Here is a 20,043-nt window from a genome sequence, read left to right as displayed (position 1 = left end):
CCTGTTACCCAAACATATTACCCCATCTGACAAATTTGGAACATTCCATAAATCACATGCTCAACAGGAAGTTACATCAGTTGTGTCTTCTGAAGGCCATGGGAAGACCAAAAGTTAGTTCTCTCATTTACTTTTCTACATATTTGATGATTTTTTAACTTTGACTGATAAGGTCAATGTCAACATACTGTCCTGTTACTTAAATTATTTCTTAGATGATATTTGTTTATTTTAAAAATACAGATTTTTGGTAAATCACTAGAATGTGCTAAGTGTGGTCATGCTATTAGCGATGACGCCATGTGGCTTAATTCCATGTATTAGCTAATCCTAGGCTAAAAACTCAGTCCTGTTACTTTCAGAGTTTTGGTAACAGGACTGAAAAAAATGCAGCCATCTTTGACTTCCAAACCTTGTAACATAGCCTGAGGTTGACCAATACACATTTTGAATAGTTAAATATGTGTGTTATTATAATCAGTGTTGAAAAGATATAACAAATTAAGTTTAATTTGGGAGTGGTACAACAAGCAAATGGCACCCGTTCGGTGGAATGTCCTATATCCAGGCTGGGCATATGTTCTTGGATGGCTCATGAGCTCATTTTCCCCAGTGCTGGTCATTACATGGGATTTGGTAAAGCTGTACACCAACTCAGGGAAATTAAAGCAGGTGAGGCAAGATTAAACTAAGATGACTCACAGTTAGCATATTTCATACTTGATATCTCTTTTGATTGGAATACTGTTTTGGGCACATAAGTATATAATAAACCTATCTATTTTCTTTCTGAATAGAATTTTAAATGTCTGTGTAGTCCAGATGACAAACTCCATCTGACCCAAAAGCAAAAAGCTTAACTGCAGATCAGTGAGACTCTAATGGTAGGAATTTGATGACCACCCATTCCTCAGTGAGTCCAATCCATTTACAGCAAATTATTCATACAGAAATATATGGTGTTTGCCATAGGTACTTAGGTACCCCTACAATTATAGAGTTCATTTTATGCCAAACATCTCATCTCATTATCTCTAGCCGCTTTATCCTGTTCTACAGGGTCGCAGGCAAGCTGGAACCTATCCCAGCTGACTACAGGCGAAAGGCAGGGTACACCCTGGACAAGTCGCCAGGGCTGACTACAGGGCTGACACATAGACACAGACAACCATTCACACTCACACCTACAGTCAATTTAGAGTCACCAGTTAACCTAACCTGCATGTCTTTGGACTGTAGGGGAAACCGGAGCACCCGGAGGAAACCCATGCGGACACGGGGAGAACATGCAAACTCTGCACAGAAAGGCCCTCGCCGGCCATGGGGCTCGAACCCGGACCTTCTTGCTGTGAGGCGACAGTGCTAACCACTACACCACCCTTGCTGGTTTTTATTTATTTATTTGCTTCTGGAATCTTTCTTCTGCTTCTTCAGTTTTTCAGCATATTTTATGGGGGTGGGTTATCAAAGATGTTCACTTTAAATCTCTATTTGTCATCTGATTTTAGAGAGGGAGGTTCTCTGAAATCCCATGCCAACTTCATTAATGGTGGCGCGAACTCTGACATGGTGGAACAAATGGAGTCGAGTGCTCAGCAGCAGGTAAATTGTATTGTAGTTGCATTAAAAAAAGCTGACAAAAGTAATGAGTCACTACTGTTTATTGAAGCATTCAAACATTTCTTGATCATCAAAGTGTCTTCATTCCATTCACTTGAGTAGCAGTGTAAACAACTAACATTAGTTTGATAACAAAGCTGAAGTTGGCTGATTAATCTTATTCACCAGCTTCTTATTCAGATTTTCTGTTCTACTTTAAAGGTTTACAGTGTAAGAATTGGCCACCTGGCAAATCCATACTCTAGGGGGCAGTATATCACCAGAAAGTTGGTGTGTCCACCTCTATTGTAAGAAACCTGGAAATGCAGAGTCCCTCACCCTAAACCCCAAATGCAACACCACGCTTACAGAATTATCAGCACATAGTGCACAAGACCACTGTAGCTCACAACACAGCATACAGTATATGTAACTGAACTGTACCTTTCTAACGATGCTAATTGATTGTCTGTGATGAAGTGTTAGCAAGAAAAATAATTTTGAATTACTCATAAATTAATCACTGCATAGATACTGTATGAAACACAAATTATAGGAAAATGCAGAACCAGAGCTTTCTAATGAGGCTAGTTTAAAGACCCCATTTCCAGAAAAGTTGGGATATTTTCCAAAATGCAATAAAAACAAAAATCTGTGATTTGTTAATTCACATGAACCTTTGTTCAGCTGACAGAAGTGCAAAGAAAGATTTTCAATAGTTTTTCTGACCAACTTAAATGATATTTTGTAAATATGAACGAAGCTAGAATTTGATGCCTGCAACACACTCAAAAAAAGTTGGGACAGAGACATTATGGCCTTTGTGTTACATCACCTTTCCTTTAATTACAGTTTTTATCATTTGAAAAGTGAGGATATTAGTTTTGCAATTTGAATTTTTGTCCATTCTTCCTTGATACAAGACTTCAGCTGCTCAACAGTCTGTAGTCGCTGTTGTCTGATTCTCCTCTTCATGATGTGCCATATATTCTCAGTAGGAGACAGATCTGGACTGGCAGCAGGCCAGTTAAGCACACACACTGTCTATGAAGCCATGCTGCTGTAACATGTGCAGAATGAAGCCTGGTATTGTCCTGCTGAAATAAGCATGAGTGTCCCAGGAAAAGACATTGCCTTGATAGCAACATATATCTCTCTAAAATCCCAATATACCTCGTCGTGTCAATGATACTTTCATACACATGCAACTTTCCTATGCCGTGGGCACTGATGCACCCCATACTATTACAGATGCTGACTTTTGCACTTTTCTTTGATAACAAACTGGATGGTTGTGTTCACCTTTGGCACTGAGAAGTTGATGTCCAGTTTTCCTGAAAACAAGCTGAAACATGTACTCATTTGACCACAGCACATGTTTCTACTGTCTTTCACTCCATGTGATGTGAGTTCAGGCCCAGAGAAATCGGCAAAGGACTGGAGACCAGAGGTTTAAGCTGAGATACATGAAAGGTAGGGTGAACACATCGCATGGTGAGTGGTAATGCGAGTCTTACAGAACATGGGTTGATTACCTTCTTGATGAGGAAGGGTCCAAGGAACCTGGGTGCTAGCTTGCGAGAGACAGTCCTAAGGGGCAGGTGGCACATGGAGAGCATAACTCGTTGACCTACTCGGTAGGTGGGTGCCTTGGAGCGATGTTTGTCGGCCTGCCTCTTGGATGCGAGTGCAGAGCGAATGAGTCTTCTCCGGGCCAATGCCCACGTCCTCCTGCAGCGGCGTATAAAGAGCTGGGCTGAGGGTACGGTGACCTCCTCCTCTTGGCTGGGGAACAGTGGTGGTTGGTAACCTAGTGAGCACTGGAATAGAGAGAGACCTGTGGCAGAGGAAGGGAGAGTGTTATGTGCATCTTCAATCCAGGGTAGGTACCTGCTCCAAGAACTGGCATCCCTGGATGCCATGCACCTGAGTGCAACCTCCAAAGCCTGGTTCGCCCATTCTGCCTGGCTGTTGGTCTGTGGGTGGAAGCCTGAGGAGAGACTACAGGTGGCTCCGATGAGTTTGCAGAAGGTTCTTCAGAACTGTGCAGTGAACTGAGGACCCCGGTCAGAACTGATGTCGGTAGGCAGACCATGTAGGCGGAAAACATGGTGGATGAGTAGTTCTGCGGTCGCTTTGGCTAAGGGGAGCTTGTGCAGAGGAATGAAATGGATGGTCTTAGAAAAACGGTCAATAACAGTGAGGATACATGTGTTGCCACCTGAGTTGGGGAGTCCTGTGATGAAGTCCAGGGCAATGTGAGACCAAGGTCGATGCGGAGTCAGGAGGGGTCTTAGCAAGCCAGCAGGGGGTCAATTGGCTGTCTTGTTCTGGGAGCATGTGTCACAGGCTGCCACGAACTCCTGGACGTCCTCCTTGATGGATGGCCACCAAAAGTGCTGCTGGATGAGTGCCAGGGTTCGGGCAGCTCCCGGAGGACAGGCCAGCCTGGAGTCATGACCCCACTTCAGCACCTGGGTTCACACAGGACAGGGAACAAACAGATGGTTAGGAGGAGTGTTGTTGGGGTTACCTTCACTGGGGTCCTGCTCCAGGGCCTTCTGCATGAGCGTCTCAACCTCTAGAATGGCGGCTCCCACCAGGCAGCATGGAGGAAGGATGGTCTCGGGTGGCTTGGACTCCTCTTGGTGGGAAGAGAACATCCTGGACAGGGTATCAGGTTTGCCGTTCTTGGAGCCTGGGTGGTAGGGGAGCATGAAGTTGAACCAGGAGAAGAAGAGAGACCAATGGGCTTGACGGGAATTCAGGCGTTTGGCGGACTTGAGGTACTCCAGATTCTCATGGTCGGTCCAGACTAGGAAGGGGAGCTCCGACCCCTCAAGCCAATGCCTCCACTCCTCCAAGGCTAGTTTAACAGCCAGTAGTTCTCAGTCGCCGATGTTGTAATTCCATTCGACTGGGGATAGCCAGCGGGAGAAGAAGCATGGATGGACCTTGTCATCACTGGCCCTCCGGGATAGTATAGCTCTGACCCCTAACTCGGAAGCATCAACCTCGACAATGAACTGCTTGGTTGGATCAGGTATGGTGACAATGGGTGCTGTGGTAAACCTGTGCTTGAGCATGGAAAAGGCTTTCTCTGCTTCCTTCCCCCACTTGAACTTGGTCTTGGTTGAGGTCAGGGCTGAGAGAGGTCCGGTCACCGTGCTGAAGTTGCGAATGAAGCGCCTGTAGAAGTTGGCGTTACGACAGTTCCTCGGAAGTGCTGGAGCTCTCATCTCAAAGATGGGGTGGACCAGTCAGCAACTGCCTCCAGCTTGAGGGGTCCATTTGAATCTTTGCCGGAGCAATGATGAACCCCAGGAACGAGAGGGAGCTTTGGTGGAACTCTTTTCTCCGCCTTAACGGAAAGTTGGAGGCGTTGGAGGACCTGCCGGGCATGACCCTGATATTCCTCCAGAGAGCAAGAGAAAATCAAGATGTCATCCAGGTATACAAAGGCAAAGGTGTTAATGAAGTCTCTTAAGACGTTAACTAGCACCTGGAATACCGTGGGTGCGTTGGTCAGGCCAAAAGGGACTACAAGGTACTCATAGTGGCCTGTGTTGGTGTTGAAGGCCGTCTAACACTCATCCCCTTCCCTGATCCTAACTAGGTGATAGGTGTTGCATAAGTCCAGTTTAGTGAACACCTTAGCTCCCTGGAGTAGTTCGAAGGCTGGGGTCATGAGCAGTAGTGGGCAGCGGTTCTTGACCGTGATGGCATTGAGACCTCGATAGTCAATGCAGGGATGGAGTGACTTGTCCTTTTCGACGAAGAAGAACCCCGCCCCTGCTGGAGAGGAGGAAGGGCGGACGACCCCAGCTGCCAGTGACTCTATGATGTACTTCTCCATGGCCTGTCGTTTGGCGGGTGAGAGAGAGTAGAGACATCCCTTGGGTGGCGCCGTCCCGGGCAGGAGGTCAATCCCGCAACTGTAAGGCCTGTGAGGAGGGAGGGACACTGCTCGGGTTTTACTGAAAACTGGCTTGAGGTCCAGATATTCCGGAGGCACGTGAGAGAGGTCAGGAAACTCACTGGCTGAGGGCTGTGGTGGTTTGGCGGGAGGCAGAGCGGAGTTCAGGCAGGAGGCCAGGCAGGAAGGACTCCAGCCTAAGATGGTGTGATCAGTCCAGTTTAAGTGGGGGCTGTGCTGCATCAACCAGGGTAGTCCAAGAATAATGGGAATGTGAGGGTTGTTCATGACGTGAAGTTGTATCATTTCGGAATGATTGTCTGAAATCCTTAGGGTGAGCGGGGTGGTGAGGTGAGTGATGGTGGTCAAGCCAGTGCCATTGAGTGTCAGGACGGTGAGAGGGACCTCGAGGGTGAGTAACGGGATTCCGAGATCCTTGGCGGTGGTGGAGCAGATCAGGTTCCTGTCCTCCCCCGAGCTGATGAGTGCCTGAAGATGGTGATGCCGGTTGTTGTGCGTGATGATAACGGGGAGCAACGGTCGGTCAGCAGGGGACTGGTTCCGAGCATTGCCTGCCAGGGCCCCTTGATTAACTGGTGGGCTTGTACTTTTTAGCGGGCAGGCTCAGCAGTTGTGTCCTTGCTGACCGCAATAGAAGTAGGCCTCTGTGTTCCGCCGGCACAGTCGTTCCTCTGCTGACACCCGTACCCAATCTACCTGCATGGGTTTGACGGATGAGGCAGGAGGTGGGGAGAAGTTGCAGCTGAGGCTGCTCTTCTTTCTCCTACGTTGTAGGACCCGAGCGTCAATATGATTGGCGAGGTCCATGAGAGTGGCGAGGTCCGACGGCAGTTCCCGAGATACCATTTCGTCCTTGGTGATGTCAGACAAGCCATGTAGGAACGCATCAACTTGGGCACTCTCGTTCCAGTCGCATGACGCCGCCAACGCTCGGAACTCGATGGCATAGTCCAAGTCCCTGCCACAGCTCCATGAGCTCCCTTGCTGCTTCCCAACTGGACAGAGAGCGGTCGAATGTTCGCCTCATTTCCTCAGAAAAGTCCTTGAAGCTGGAACAAAAGGACGCGTCAGCGTGCCAGACCGCTGTTCCCCATTCCCTGGCCTTGCCGGTGAGGAGTGTGATGACATAAGCTACCTGGGAGCGTTCTGTGGGGAAAGCCATGGGTTGTAGCTCCAGTATCAATGAACACTGAGACAGAAAAGATCTGCAGGTACCTGGTTCCCCGCTGTAGGGCTGAGGCAAAGGAAGTCTCAGTTCATGGCGAGTGGCAGTGGCAGGAGGTGGCTGGGCAGGGGTAGGCATGCCTTGGGAGTACTGGAGTTGTGTGGCTTGAAGGTTGAGCGAGTTGGACAGGATGGCCAGGTTCTGGGTGATCTGCTTGAGTTCCTGTTGGTGGGTCCCAAGGAGGGCTCCTTGCTGCTGCATAGCCGTTCTCAGATGGTTCAGTTCCGCTGGATCCATGTTGGCCAGAATGTACTGTTATGGGTGGTGAGATGTGGTGAGTAGGATCCAAGAGCAGAACACAGACCAGTAAATCCAATAATAAAAAAAGATTTAATAGAAGTAAAAAATAAACCAGAAATAATCCAGAAAAAGCTAGGGACAAAAAAACGAGGCAGGCAAGGACAAAAAACGCTAGCATAAAAAATAGTCCAGACAAAAAACTTGAGACAAAAACATAGTACAACAAACATGAAAAAAGACAAAAACATAGTGCAAAAAACTGTGACAAGAAACAGGCAAAACAGAGAGCAAAATCCAAGAAGCAATAATGGCGCAGAGACGACGTGAAAAAACAACGAGACGTTCTGGCAAAGTCCCTTTCTGAGAACGGCCTTTTTATACACAGCAGAGCAAACCAGGAAGTGAATGCCGGCGAGATGGAAGTCCCGTCCCGGATCCGGATTAGCACTGAACTGGGAGATAATAAATCTCTGGAGTGGAAGCCCAGGGCAGAGCATGACAGACAGAGATTAAATTGGGCCGGAGCCCTCCGGAACTCAGCTCCGCCTCCTCGCCTCGGCAGTACAGCCAGCAGGAGCTGAGCTCCCTCTGCTTCAGTGTTTATAATAATATAATACTTTTATTAATTTTCATCTATTCTAAAAACAACATCAATATGAGAGTTTGTCAATAATGATTTAGACAACAAAAAATAAGCTAAAGTGAATTACACCCATCAATTTTTTAAAAAATATTTTCATTGGAATTATCATTGAATGCGCATGCGCTGCGAGAATGCGTGACATCACACAGCATCATACGTTTAATGTTAACGTTAATGGACTTCAGCTCGAGAAACTGGCAACACTGTTTTCTATCAGGCCGTCATACTTTATATTTTATGAGGACTTATGTCGTACGAAGTTGTAATTATCTGCTAAACACGATGCCTTAGCAAAGTAGACAGAGGTAAGTCATGGTTCTTTTGTTTATTTTGTCTTTAGTTGAGAAACTTTCTCAGGCAAAATATACTAGTGCAGCAGATGACATAAGTACCGTTAGCTAACACTGACAGACAGAATGCTAGTCGAAAAATTCACGCCTCCATTTGCTGAAGTTCAGATCTTTTTGTCTGTAGTTCTATCATACTTTATCTTCATTTACTAAGTTGTAGTTGTTTTCTGTGTTTTTAGTTTTTAGGTAAATATCAGAAAATTGAGTTAGCTAGTTTAATGGATGCCCGCTAACCTGTCTTTGCACATATAGGAACGCTAGCAAACTGCCCTCGTGATAGTGAGAACTGGCAGCCTGGACTTTTCCATTGGCTCGCGTTCCACTCCCAATCCAATGCTGCTTTGGTCGGCCAAAGTTATGAGGTTGCTGTGGTGCACTAAGACTAGACTAAATAACAAAATTAAACGATTCAGACATCCCTAGTCTCCCGGATGCTCTGGGAGTCTCCCGTATTTAGACAGTGGCCCTCACACGCCCGCGAGTGATATAACATTTCCCGTAAGTAGTTTTTTTTTCATTTGCGCGAAAGAAGCTATCATTTTAAAGATGAAATGATTTGATGATGAGAGAGATAGAGGTCATCTGTTAAGGTATACATCTGGAAAAATACTACACGGGACTGATCACACTCTCTCTCTCCCTCCATCTCACCATCTCCCACTCGCAAATTTCACTTGCGAGTGGGAGGAGCCATCAGAACCAGTGGCAGAGGCAGCACGAGTGAGTGACGGTGAGACGGGGGGAGCGAGGGAGAGTGAGTGTGAGCATCAGTCCAGACATGTGGAATCCAACCAAACATGTTAAGAAGTGGGTTATGACCCGGAGGTCGGTAGACCATATAGCATGTAGACAGAGACAGGAAAGGCAGGAGAAACTTGATCCAAGTCCTATTTGGAAAGTTGTAAATTAAATTGTAATGACTGGCTATTGCTGATATGTGGTTTAATGTTGTGACATGTAAGTAAGTTTAGCAAACAATTGATTTGATTGATGTAGATTTATGGCATGAGATGTAAAGAACTATTGTTAATATGTGAATTGATGGTGTGAGATGTAAACAAGTAATGCAAATAATAGTGTAGATTGATGAGATGTAAATAACTATTGCTAATATGTGGATTGGTGGTGTATATTGTGAATAAGGTTTACAAATTACAGTGTAGATTGATGGTGAAACGTAGGCTTAATAAGTTACCAATATGTGCATTGATGTGAGATATAAATAAGTAGGCCATAAGTTGATAAAATATGTATTAAACCGATGGTGCGATAAATAAAAATGTTTTGAGAGATATTGACCACGGGCGGCACGGTGGTGTAGTGGTTAGCGCTGTCGCCTCACAGCAAGAAGGTCCTGGGTTCGAGCCCCATGGCCGGTGAGGGCCTTTCTGTGCGGAGTTTGCATGTTCTCCCCGTGTCCGCGTGGGTTTCCTCCAGGTGCTCCGGTTTCCCCCACAGTCCAAAGACATGCAGGTTAGGTTAACTGGTGACTCTAAATTGACCGTAGGTGTGAGTGTGAATGGTTGTCTGTGTCTATGTGTCAGCCCTGTGATGACCTGGCGACTTGTCCAGGGTGTACCCCGCCTTTTGCCCGTAGTCAGCTGGGATAGGCTCCAGCTTGCCTGCGACCCTGTAGAAGGATAAAGCGGCTAGAGATAATGAGATGAGATGAGATATTGACCACTGTGAGTGAAGAAGGGCTCCCCCTCCTTACAAAAGCCAATTTAACCACTGATGACAGATACAGTTGCTTGGCATTGCAATACAGTTTCTAAACAATAGAATATACAGTTTACAAATTTATAAGCAATTTATAATTTTATTTGAGATATTTGATGCAAAATTAATTTTATATACAATCCCCTCCAAACGTATTGGAATGGCAAGGCCAGTTGTTTTGTTTTTACTATACACTGAAACCACTCATCAAAAGATGAATGTAAAATAATGAACAAATTACAAGAAAGAGCAGAACCAGAGCTTTGTAACAAGGCTGGTTATACAAACCCTGTTTCTAGAAAAGTTGGAATATTTTCCAAAATGCAATAAAAACAAAAATCTGTGATTTGTTAATTCATGTGAACCTTTATTCAACTGACAAAAGTACAAAGAAAGATTTTCAATAGTTTTACTGACCAACTCAACGGTTGTGATTAGAGAGCGAAGCCGGGGAAGGTGAATGGCAAAGTGGAAGCATCTATTGTTAATTAATGTGCTGTGTCTGTGTGTTTGTGTGCAGTGACAATGAGCAGATAAAAGGGGGAGAGGAGCAGAGAGAGCCAGGTTTTCCCCTGGCTGGAGTTATGCCTGTTCATTGTGAGTTGATTGTGCAACTCTTTCAGTTACAGACTGCTGGAAAGCGTGCTTTTGTTTGGTTTCCATTGTGAATAAAACCTGAAGGTGAATCTGAATCCACCTGCCTGTCTGTTCAGTGTCCAGCCCAGTCAGGGAACTATTATAATGGTACTCTGTTTGAACCCACCCATTTTTTAAGTGATCAAATATATTTTAATTTCAAAGAGAAATGCTATAAGCGTTGTATTCTAATACCATTCTCATAGTCATCTGTATTTATGCACAGTAAACCAGAAATCAGGGTGATATAAACACCATATGACTGCTTTTAAAAAATGAGTGAATACATAATCAATATTACAATTATCAAGTAAAAGTTAAATCAACAAAAGCATTGATAAATTGTTGCATAGATTTCTCATTGACATGATCCTCCATGAGTCATTAACTCATCACAATTCTGCCATCTGGAATCTAGTTATATTTTGATGGTGTAATATCATGGAAAAACATACAATGAAAAACAACCATAGCACTCCCTTAACTATAAGATATAATGTAATATAAAATGTAAGGCCCCATTAAGCAGAATGCAAGAAAGCATTAGGATAACCAAATTCTCCAAATACCTAACCTTCAGTAATATTATTTATATTCATTAATATAATTAAACTCAAAGGCTTAGAGTGACAGATCACACATCTATCATAACTATGAAGCAGTGAAGCATTTTGTCAGGGATAATGTACAGTGAACTGGTGATTATAGTGAAATTAAGACCCCACAGGTTTGTGTAGGAATGCTGTAATTAAGCAAACAGAATCGAGTAGTCAACAAAGCCATGTATTAAAATATGATAAGCTATATAAACATAGTAATGTATCAACATCTGGGTAACATATATAATGTAAACGTTCCAAGCTCTTGGATAGAGCAGTAGGATCAACACACATCTCCACAACAAACTCATCAAAATCTCCAACCCCAAATCAGAAAAGGTTGGGACGGTATGGAAAATGCAAAATAAAAAAAGAAAGCAGTGATTTCTAATTTTTTTTTCACTTATATTTCATTGCAAACAGTATGAACCCAAGATATTTCATGTTTTGTCTGGTCAACTTCATTTTGTTTGCTGATATACATCCAATCCATTCATGCATTTTAGGTCTGCATTTCATAAAGCACATTTCAATAAAAGATGGGATGGGGCAATTTAGGGCTCATAATGAGGCAAAACAATTAAATAATGATGTGATTTAAGACAGGTGATGTCAACAGGTGAATATGATCTTGATTTAGTACAAAATCAGTATCCAGGAAAGGCCAAGTCTTTGAGGATTTAAGATGAGCCAAGAATCTAGTTTGTCAATAACTGCATGAGAAAATAATTGAAATGTTTTTTTTTTTTTTAAAGTTCCTCAAATGTTCCTTTTCTTTGTTTGAACACAGACTTCTGATTGGCTGCCTGATGAAGGCTTCCCATTGGCTAACACATAACTTTCATCTCATCTCATTATCTCTAGCCGCTTTATTCTGTTCTACAGGGTCGCAGGCAAGCTGGAGCCTATCCCAGCTACCTACGGGCAAAAGGTGGGGTACACCCTGGACAAGTCACCAGGTCATCACAGAGCCGACACATAGACACAGACAACCATTCACAGTCAATTTAGAGTCACCAGTTAACCTAACCTGCATGTCTTTGGACTGTGGGGGAAACCGGAGCACCTGGAGGAAACCCACACGGACAACATGCAAACTCCGCACAGAAAGGCCCTTGCCGGCCACGGGGCTCAAACCCAGACCTTCTTGCTGTGAGGTGACAGCGCTAACCACTACACCACCGTGCCGCCCAGGAGCAAGAACTAGTAACTTATAATTCTATGATGGCAGCATTAATGTAGAAAAGTATATTGAGATTTTGGATGTGCTGCCTGTCCCCTCTGTCCCCAATAGAGATTATGTGGGGAATTTTGAAACAAAAAAAATATGACAATGACCCCATACTATTGCACACCTTAAGACCTGTTTGCAGGAAGAATGGGACAAAATAACACCTGAAATGCTGCATCACTTGATGTCTTCAGTCCCTAAGCATCTTTTAAGTGTTGTGAGAAGGAATGGCAACATTATAAAGTGGTAAACACTTTACCCTCTCAACTTTTTTGCAAGAATCAAAATTGAAATAAGTTTTTCTTTTGAAACAAACAAACAATAAAATTAATGAGTTAAAACATCAAATAATGTGCTGTTGTACTATTTTGAGTGCAGTACAGGTCAAAAGATTCTTTCCAAGTCAATGTTGTCAGTTTTAATTTCAATTTTAATATACTGTCACAATTTTTTTCTGATTTGGAGTTGTACCTTCTATTTTTAGAATTTGATTATTTCGATAATAATGCTCAAAATCCCAGTAATCATTCAGAAGAGGTGTCTGGTTCCACTCAAGGTTACATCTTCATGTCATGTTGGGGAGTTTTTCTTTATCAGTGTCACCTCTGGCTTGCTCATTAGGGATCTACTGTACATTCATATCTAGATTTCTGTAAAGCTGCTTTGTCTATTGTTAAACAGCAAATTTCTGTTGCTACAGAAATTGAATTTAATGAAGATAGGAATTTCATTCTGGTTTAGTCGCTTCTTTTTTTAAAATTCAGATTAATGCCATGCATGTAAACATTGCTACTGATTGTTCATGATATCCTGGAGAGAAAACTCCACAAAGGCAATTTCTTCAAGCTCACTCTTCTTTCCACACTCCATGAGGCAAGCAAAGCGATCAGGCTCCTCACATGTAGTCAGATCAGAGTATGCACTAGGACCGTGATGGATGATCCATGGTTCGCTCCATTCAGAGTCACTAAGAGGAGACTTATTCAGATAAATCCCAAGATCCTTTCTTTTTCTTTTGTTAGTTGGATGAGAATAAAGGAGCCAGTTCTTAGTGGCTTGGTCCTGAGGTGCAGTGATGCTCAGCACGCTACCCTGGCAGCCTTTACCAGTTTCTACCAAGTACCGAACTGGACACGGATCAAAAGACTCTCCTCCGTTCTTACTTAGCACTTCAACTCTATGACCTTTGGTGCTTCTTGCATTGCAGTATAGATAACTGCTGTCATTTTTGTCAATGATCTCTGCCATAACACACTCACAAGATTTGGTACTTACGTTTTTTCCAAAGTGCCAATTCTTCCCATCATCACTATAGAATGCAAAAGCATATGAAAGGTATCCTTTTTGACTACCACGACTAATCTCATAGAAATAAGCAGGAATTGAGTCTTCCACTCTTCATCTGAATGCCGTGCCCAGGTCCAACAGCAAACGTGCCCCACTTTTTAATCTCATCTCCAATCACACTGCTTGTCAAGTCTATTGTGCTGCTCCAATTCTGCCCCTTGTCACTGCTGGTGATGTAACACAACCGAGTTTTATTACCAGAGTGAATCTGTTGCTCCTCAGTGATCTTATCCCACACACAAATAAAGAACAGAAAGACAGTCTTGGATTTTTTCTCATAGACCAGACATGGGTTCATAGTGCGATAGTCTTCCAAACAAGCTGTACTAAGCTCCTCAACGAGTGACCACTGGAAGAAAAAAGTTGCATTTCTATGAACATTTTGCCAAATGAAAGTAAAATGTTAAAAGATAACAAGCAATGTTTGCACCAGCATTACCTGAATTTCTCCATTCTTCCGTGTTCCCCTGCTCATAACCAGGCGAGTGGCATCACAATCATGAGGTGATGTTCGTTTCTCAGCAAAAGCAAGAAAGGTTTGGGCATCATCAATGTAAATAAGTGCTGGTATTCTGTAATATAGACCGCTGACAAACAAATTTGTTTTTTTTGGGACTGCTTGTTTTTTCTGGGAATCGCTTTTTGATGTTCTGGTTCCCATTTTTCAGTTTTTTTATCTGGAAAAACAGATAAGGTTCAGTCAGATGGAGTGACTTTCCTGCGACAGAGTCACCTAATATTTTATCTTCACAAAAGCACATTCTGATAAAATTATAAATGTATTGATTATATATCTTTTATATGTTTATTCAGTTGGTTGATAGATGAGCAGCAGCTTGACTCTCACCTCCCCTGAAGTGCCTGGTAGTACCTCATATACATTCCCAGTCAAAAGTTTAGACACACCTAATTCAATGTTTTTCTTTGTTTTTATTATTTAAAATACACTTCATGTTTTCAAGTAATGATGGACTGTCGTTTCTCTTTACTCAGTTTAACGGTTCTTGACATAATATGGATATCATAGTCCAGTTTTGCCTCCTGCTTATTCCTCGTGTCTCAGCTCCCCTTTGTTTCTTGTTGTGTGTGTGTCTCTGTCTGTCTGTATGGGTGTAGCTCTCCTGCCCTCCTGCTTCAGCCAATCAACTCCTGCTGCCAATCAGTCTGCACACCTGCAATCCATCCAGCAATCAAGCTCCAGCAATATTTATACCCCGGCTCTGCAATCCACTCTTCACCAGTTTGTTCGGTCTACTAGTTTGGTACTGCATGAAGGCCATGTGTAATTGGTGATGGTAGCTCTTGTGTGTTTTGACTAACTGTGAATCTCTTATGCTTCAGATCCACTGCCTTCCTGTTACCTGTCTGCCAGCCACCCCGGTCTGCCTGTTCTGCCTATCCACTCAGATTCCCTGGAAAACCTCTGATCATCTGCTTGCTTTTGCTTAAAAAATCAACCCTTCCTGCTCAACTACCAGCCTTATGTCTCACTTTTGGGTCCTGTCTTCTCTACACTTATCTTACTACAGTTGTGGAATACGGCTATTTGCTCTGTTTTTATTATTTACTGTTTGATTGCAAATGCATTAGTGGAATTTCTTCCTTTCTTAAGTAACTTTTGATGAGGCACACCTGTTAATTAAAAAGCATCTCAGGTGACTACCTCATGAAGCTGGTTTTAAAGATAATATCAATTGTGTGCGAAGTATCATCAAGGTAAATGGTGGCAACTTTTAAGAATCTAAAATATGAAACCTTAAACACTTTATTTTTCATCACATATGGAACATATATAGACTTATTTAATAGTTATGATGTCTTCAGTGTTGTTCTACAATGTAGGAAATAGACAAAATACAGAAAAACCTATAAGGTTTTAATAAAACATGGGTTAAAAACTGAGGCAACAATTCGTAGCCACATAACGTAACAGAAAAATATGGTGTATATACAAGAATTTAAAGTATTCTGCCCTGAAATGATTAACTTCGCACATTCTATCCCCTGCCACTTTAAATCATAGAAACAGATTGATTTTTCTCACTGTTAGGTGAACAGTGCTATAGGTTTTTGCACTGTTAGATTTCTGACTGTAGTGTCACTCTAGCAGTAATAATACTGTACCAACTTTGTAACTTCCTGTACAATTTTATACTGCAATTTTCATATTTTGTACCTTAGATGAGAGAGTAATCCATAAAAGTGAACAAGTAAATAAATCTCTTTTACCTAATTATGGATTTCGAGTCTGTTGTTGCCTCTGTTGCACTTTCAGATGAACTCGTGGTGAGAAGTATAGCTAAAAGTTCTTCAGGTGATCCTTTAATTTTTTCAATGCAGTCATACCATCTGCACGTCTGAAAAGCTCAGTCACACTATTTATTCTTCAGAGTATGTGTGTGGGCGTGTACATTACAGTTTACTGTAGCCTGTTTATAAGGGGGCAGAGAAAATGAGGTTTGTCTTTTGCAGAACCATGTGGAGAGATGGTTACATGGCTCTGGTCTTTTAGCAACAAAGGGAAAAAAATCGGTCGAACTATGAGAAAATTGTAGACTTATGTTTTGAACTTATTGTACAGACAGATTTATTAAAGAAAACATGCAGAGTGTGAACAAATAAAGTTTCCTGTGGCATATCTAAACCAATTTTATGCTGCCTTCAAGTGCTTTTGTGGTCAGCTCCTATACTTCCAAGTTCGGAAATCATAATTATGATTTGTCATGCATTTATATACGTGGCTGGAAATAAATAAATTAAAATAAATAAATAATGTAGCATCCCAGGCTGATTGATGATCTTAAACCGCTGGTTGATAAAGAGTTGCTTTATTAATAGTATTGTCTTCACAAACACCATAAGAGCTAAAAGAAGAACACAAACAAAAATACTATTTGACATTTACAATAACACAACAAGAAATTATAGCTGAGGGCTACATAACGTACTATTATTGTGCAAGTAAAGAATGTATTGTAGACACAATAAATTGTCAATGAATTTGCTAAATTGGTCTGCAGAAAGGGGTGGCATGATTTTTTTTTAATTAAAGATGTATGCTGTACAATCATTCTGCCACAGAAAAAGAACAGTTCAAAGAAATTACTGAAAGCCCAAATATTGCCATGACATTCATATCCAAGATGACGTTCATGTCACTGTACGTAAACTTCTGACCAAAACTGTATGTTACCTATAGGGTGACATATTATTACATACATACATCCTCTAGATATATGAAGATCTCATCTCATTATCTCTAGCCGCTTTATCCTGTTCTACAGGGTCACAGGCAAGCTGGAGCCTATCCCAGCTGACTACGGGCGAAAGGCGGGGATATATGAAGATATAAGTTTATAACATATATGAAATACCCATAGTAAAATTTGCATATGTACATGTATTAAAAATATCGATATAATGATTTTTTAATATGGTGTTATATCTTGCAATATGGGCGGCACGGTGGTGTAGTGGTTAGCGCTGTCGCCTCACAGCAAGAAGGTCCGGGTTCGAGCCCCGTGGCCGGTGAGGGCCTTTCTGTGCGGAGTTTGCATGTTCTCCCCGTGTCTGCGTGGGTTTCCTCCGGGTGCTCCGGTTTCCCCCACAGTCCAAAGACATGCAGGTTAGGTTAACTGGTGACTCTAAATTGACTGTAGGTGTGAATGTGAGTGTGAATGGTTGTCTGTGTCTATGTGTCAGCCCTGTGATGACCTGGCGACTTGTCCAGGGTGTACCCTGCCTCTCGCCCGTAGTCAGCTGGGATAGGCTCCAGCTTGCCTGCGACCCTGTAGAACAGGATAAAGCGGCTAGAGAGAGATGAGATCTTGCAATATAAAACCATATTTGTATGGGCTAGAAATACATGTCAATATATGAAATTGTTCCAATTTCTAATAGGTTTTATATATATTTTATATGTATATGTACATGTTTTTACTTCTTATGTACATATATTTCATATTTGGAAACTCAACATCTCATCTCATTATCTCTAGCCGCTTTATCCTGTTCTACAGGGTCGCAGGCAAGCTGGAACCTATCCCAGCTGACTACGGGTGAAAGGCGGGGTACACCCTGGACAAGTCGCGACAGCGGTAACCACTACACCACCGTGCCGCCCGAAACTCAACATATGTACATATATTACATTTGCATATATATTGGATCATCCCTGCAGATAAAAAATATCTCCTCAGCATGATGCTGCCACCACCATGCTTCACTGTAGGGATGGTGTTCTCAGGGTGTTGGGTTTGCACCACACATGACATTTCCCATGATGGTCAAAAAGATAAATTTTCTTCTCATTTGACCAGAGAATCTTCTTCCATGTATTTCGGGAGTCTGCCACATGCTGTTGGACAAACTCCAAATGTATTTTCTTAAGTAATGATTTTTTTTTCTGGCCACTCTTCAATAAAGCCCCACTCTGTGGAGTGTAGAGCTTAAAGTGGTCCTATGGACAGATACTCCCATCTCCACTGTGGATCTTTGCAGCTCCTTCAGTGTTATCTTTGGTGTCTTTCTTGCCCTACTTGCCCGGTCTGTGAGTTTTGGTGGGCAGCCTTCTCTTGTCAGGTTTGTAGTGGTAACATATTCTTTCCATTTTGCTATAATGGATTTAATGGTGCGCCCTGGGATATTCAAAGTTTGGGATATTTTTTATAACCCAATCCTGATCTATACAGTGGTGCTTGAAAGTTTGTGAACCCTTTAGAATTTTCTGTATTTCTGCATAAATATGACCTAAAACATCAGATTTTCGTAAAAGTAGATAAAAAGAACCCAGTTAAACAATTGAGACAAAAATATTATACTTGGTCATTTATTTATTGAGGAAAATGATCCAATATTACATATCTGTGAGTCACAAAAGTATGTGAACCTTTGCTTTCAGTATCTGGTGTGACCCCCTTGTGCAGCAATAACTGCAACTAAACGTTTCCAATAACTGTTGATCAGTCCTGCACACTGGCTTGGAGGCATTTTAGCCCATTCCTCCATACAGAACAGCTTCAACTCTGGGATGTTGGTGGGTTTCCTCACATGAACTGCTTGCTTCAGGTCTTTCCACAACATTTCGATTGGATTAAGGTCAGGACTTTGACTTGGCCATTCCAAAACATTAACTTTATTCTTCTTTAACCATTCTTTGCTAGAATGACTTGTGTGCTTAGGGTCATTGTCTTGCTACATGACCCACCTTCTCTTGAGATTCAGTTCATGGACAGATGTCCTGACATTTTCCTTTAGAATTTTCTGGTATAATTCAGAATTCATTGTTCCATCAATGGTGGCAAGCTGTCCCTGCCCAGATGCAGCAAAACAGGCCCAAATCATGATACTACCACCACCATGTTTCACAGATGGGATAAGGTTCTTATGCTGGAATGCAGTGTTTTCCTTTCTTCAAACATAACACTTCTCATTTAAACCAAAAAGTTTTATTTTGATCTCATCCATCCACAAAACATTTTCCCAATAGCCTTCTGGCTTGTCCACGTGATCTTTAGCAAACTGCCAACGAGCAGCAATGTTCTTTTTGGAGAGCAGTGACTTTCTCCTTGCTACCCTGCCATGTACATCATTGTTGTTCAATGTTCTCCTGATGGTGGATTCATGAACATTAACATTAGCCAATGTGAGAGAGGCCTTCAGTTGCTGAAAAGTTACCCTGGGGTCCTTTGTGACCTCACTGACTATTGCACGCCTTGCTCTTGGAGTGATCTTTGTTGGTCGACCACTCCTGGGGAGGGTAACAATGGTCTTGAATTTCCTCCATTTGTACACAATCTGTCTAACTGTGGATTGGTGGAGTCCAAACTCTTTAGAGATGGTTTTGTAACTGTAGTATCTGACCAGGTGGGTGGAGCACAGACACATGGCAGGCCAGAACTGAGTTCTCCAAACTCTTTTTATTTTTAGTTTTTTGGCCTTTCCCAATCTCCCAGCCACACACACACACACACACACACACACACACACACACACACACAAGTCTTCTGGTTGGAGAGAGAGCTCCCTTTCTCTGCTCTCTCTCTCCTTTTAAAGGGCACGGTCACTGGGGAAGACTAGGGTTGGGTATTGAAAGGGTTTCATTCGATACCAGTGCCAAATCGATACTTTCAAAATGGTGCTGGTTCCTAAATGGTATTTTAATCGGTACTTTCCAAAAAAAAAAAAAGCAGCACACTCACACATAATTTGTAATGAAGCAATGACTTTTTATTCCTAAGGCATAGTCCAAGGTCAAATTGAACAACAACAGATTACTTTAAATCTCTTAAATAATAAATAAAAAAGATAAAAGAAAACAAATTCACATTGTACTGTACTTCAACAATTCTACACAACTGTACAGTACATTAACTTATTCTAATGACTAGCAATGCCAGTGCACATGGAACAGGATAAAGAAATGCCAAATGTTCCATGAAATGAAAGGCGTAACTAGAAAGACCACAAAATATAAATTCATTTAAAATATCAATTAATTCATTAATTTATTTTGAAC

The 20,043-nt window shown here is 42.3% G+C and overlaps 1 pseudogene; it reads right to left on the bottom strand.

Moving 5' to 3' along the window:
• Positions 1-12,537: 12,537 nt before the first annotated feature.
• LOC132894952 (sialidase-4-like) lies at positions 12,538-15,864 on the bottom strand (annotated as a pseudogene).
• Positions 15,865-20,043: the final 4,179 nt, after the last annotated feature.

Source organism: Neoarius graeffei, chromosome 12, assembly GCF_027579695.1.
Source record: "Neoarius graeffei isolate fNeoGra1 chromosome 12, fNeoGra1.pri, whole genome shotgun sequence".
Classification (NCBI taxonomy): domain Eukaryota; kingdom Metazoa; phylum Chordata; class Actinopteri; order Siluriformes; family Ariidae; genus Neoarius; species Neoarius graeffei.
This window is presented reverse-complemented; position numbering and strand designations above follow the sequence as displayed.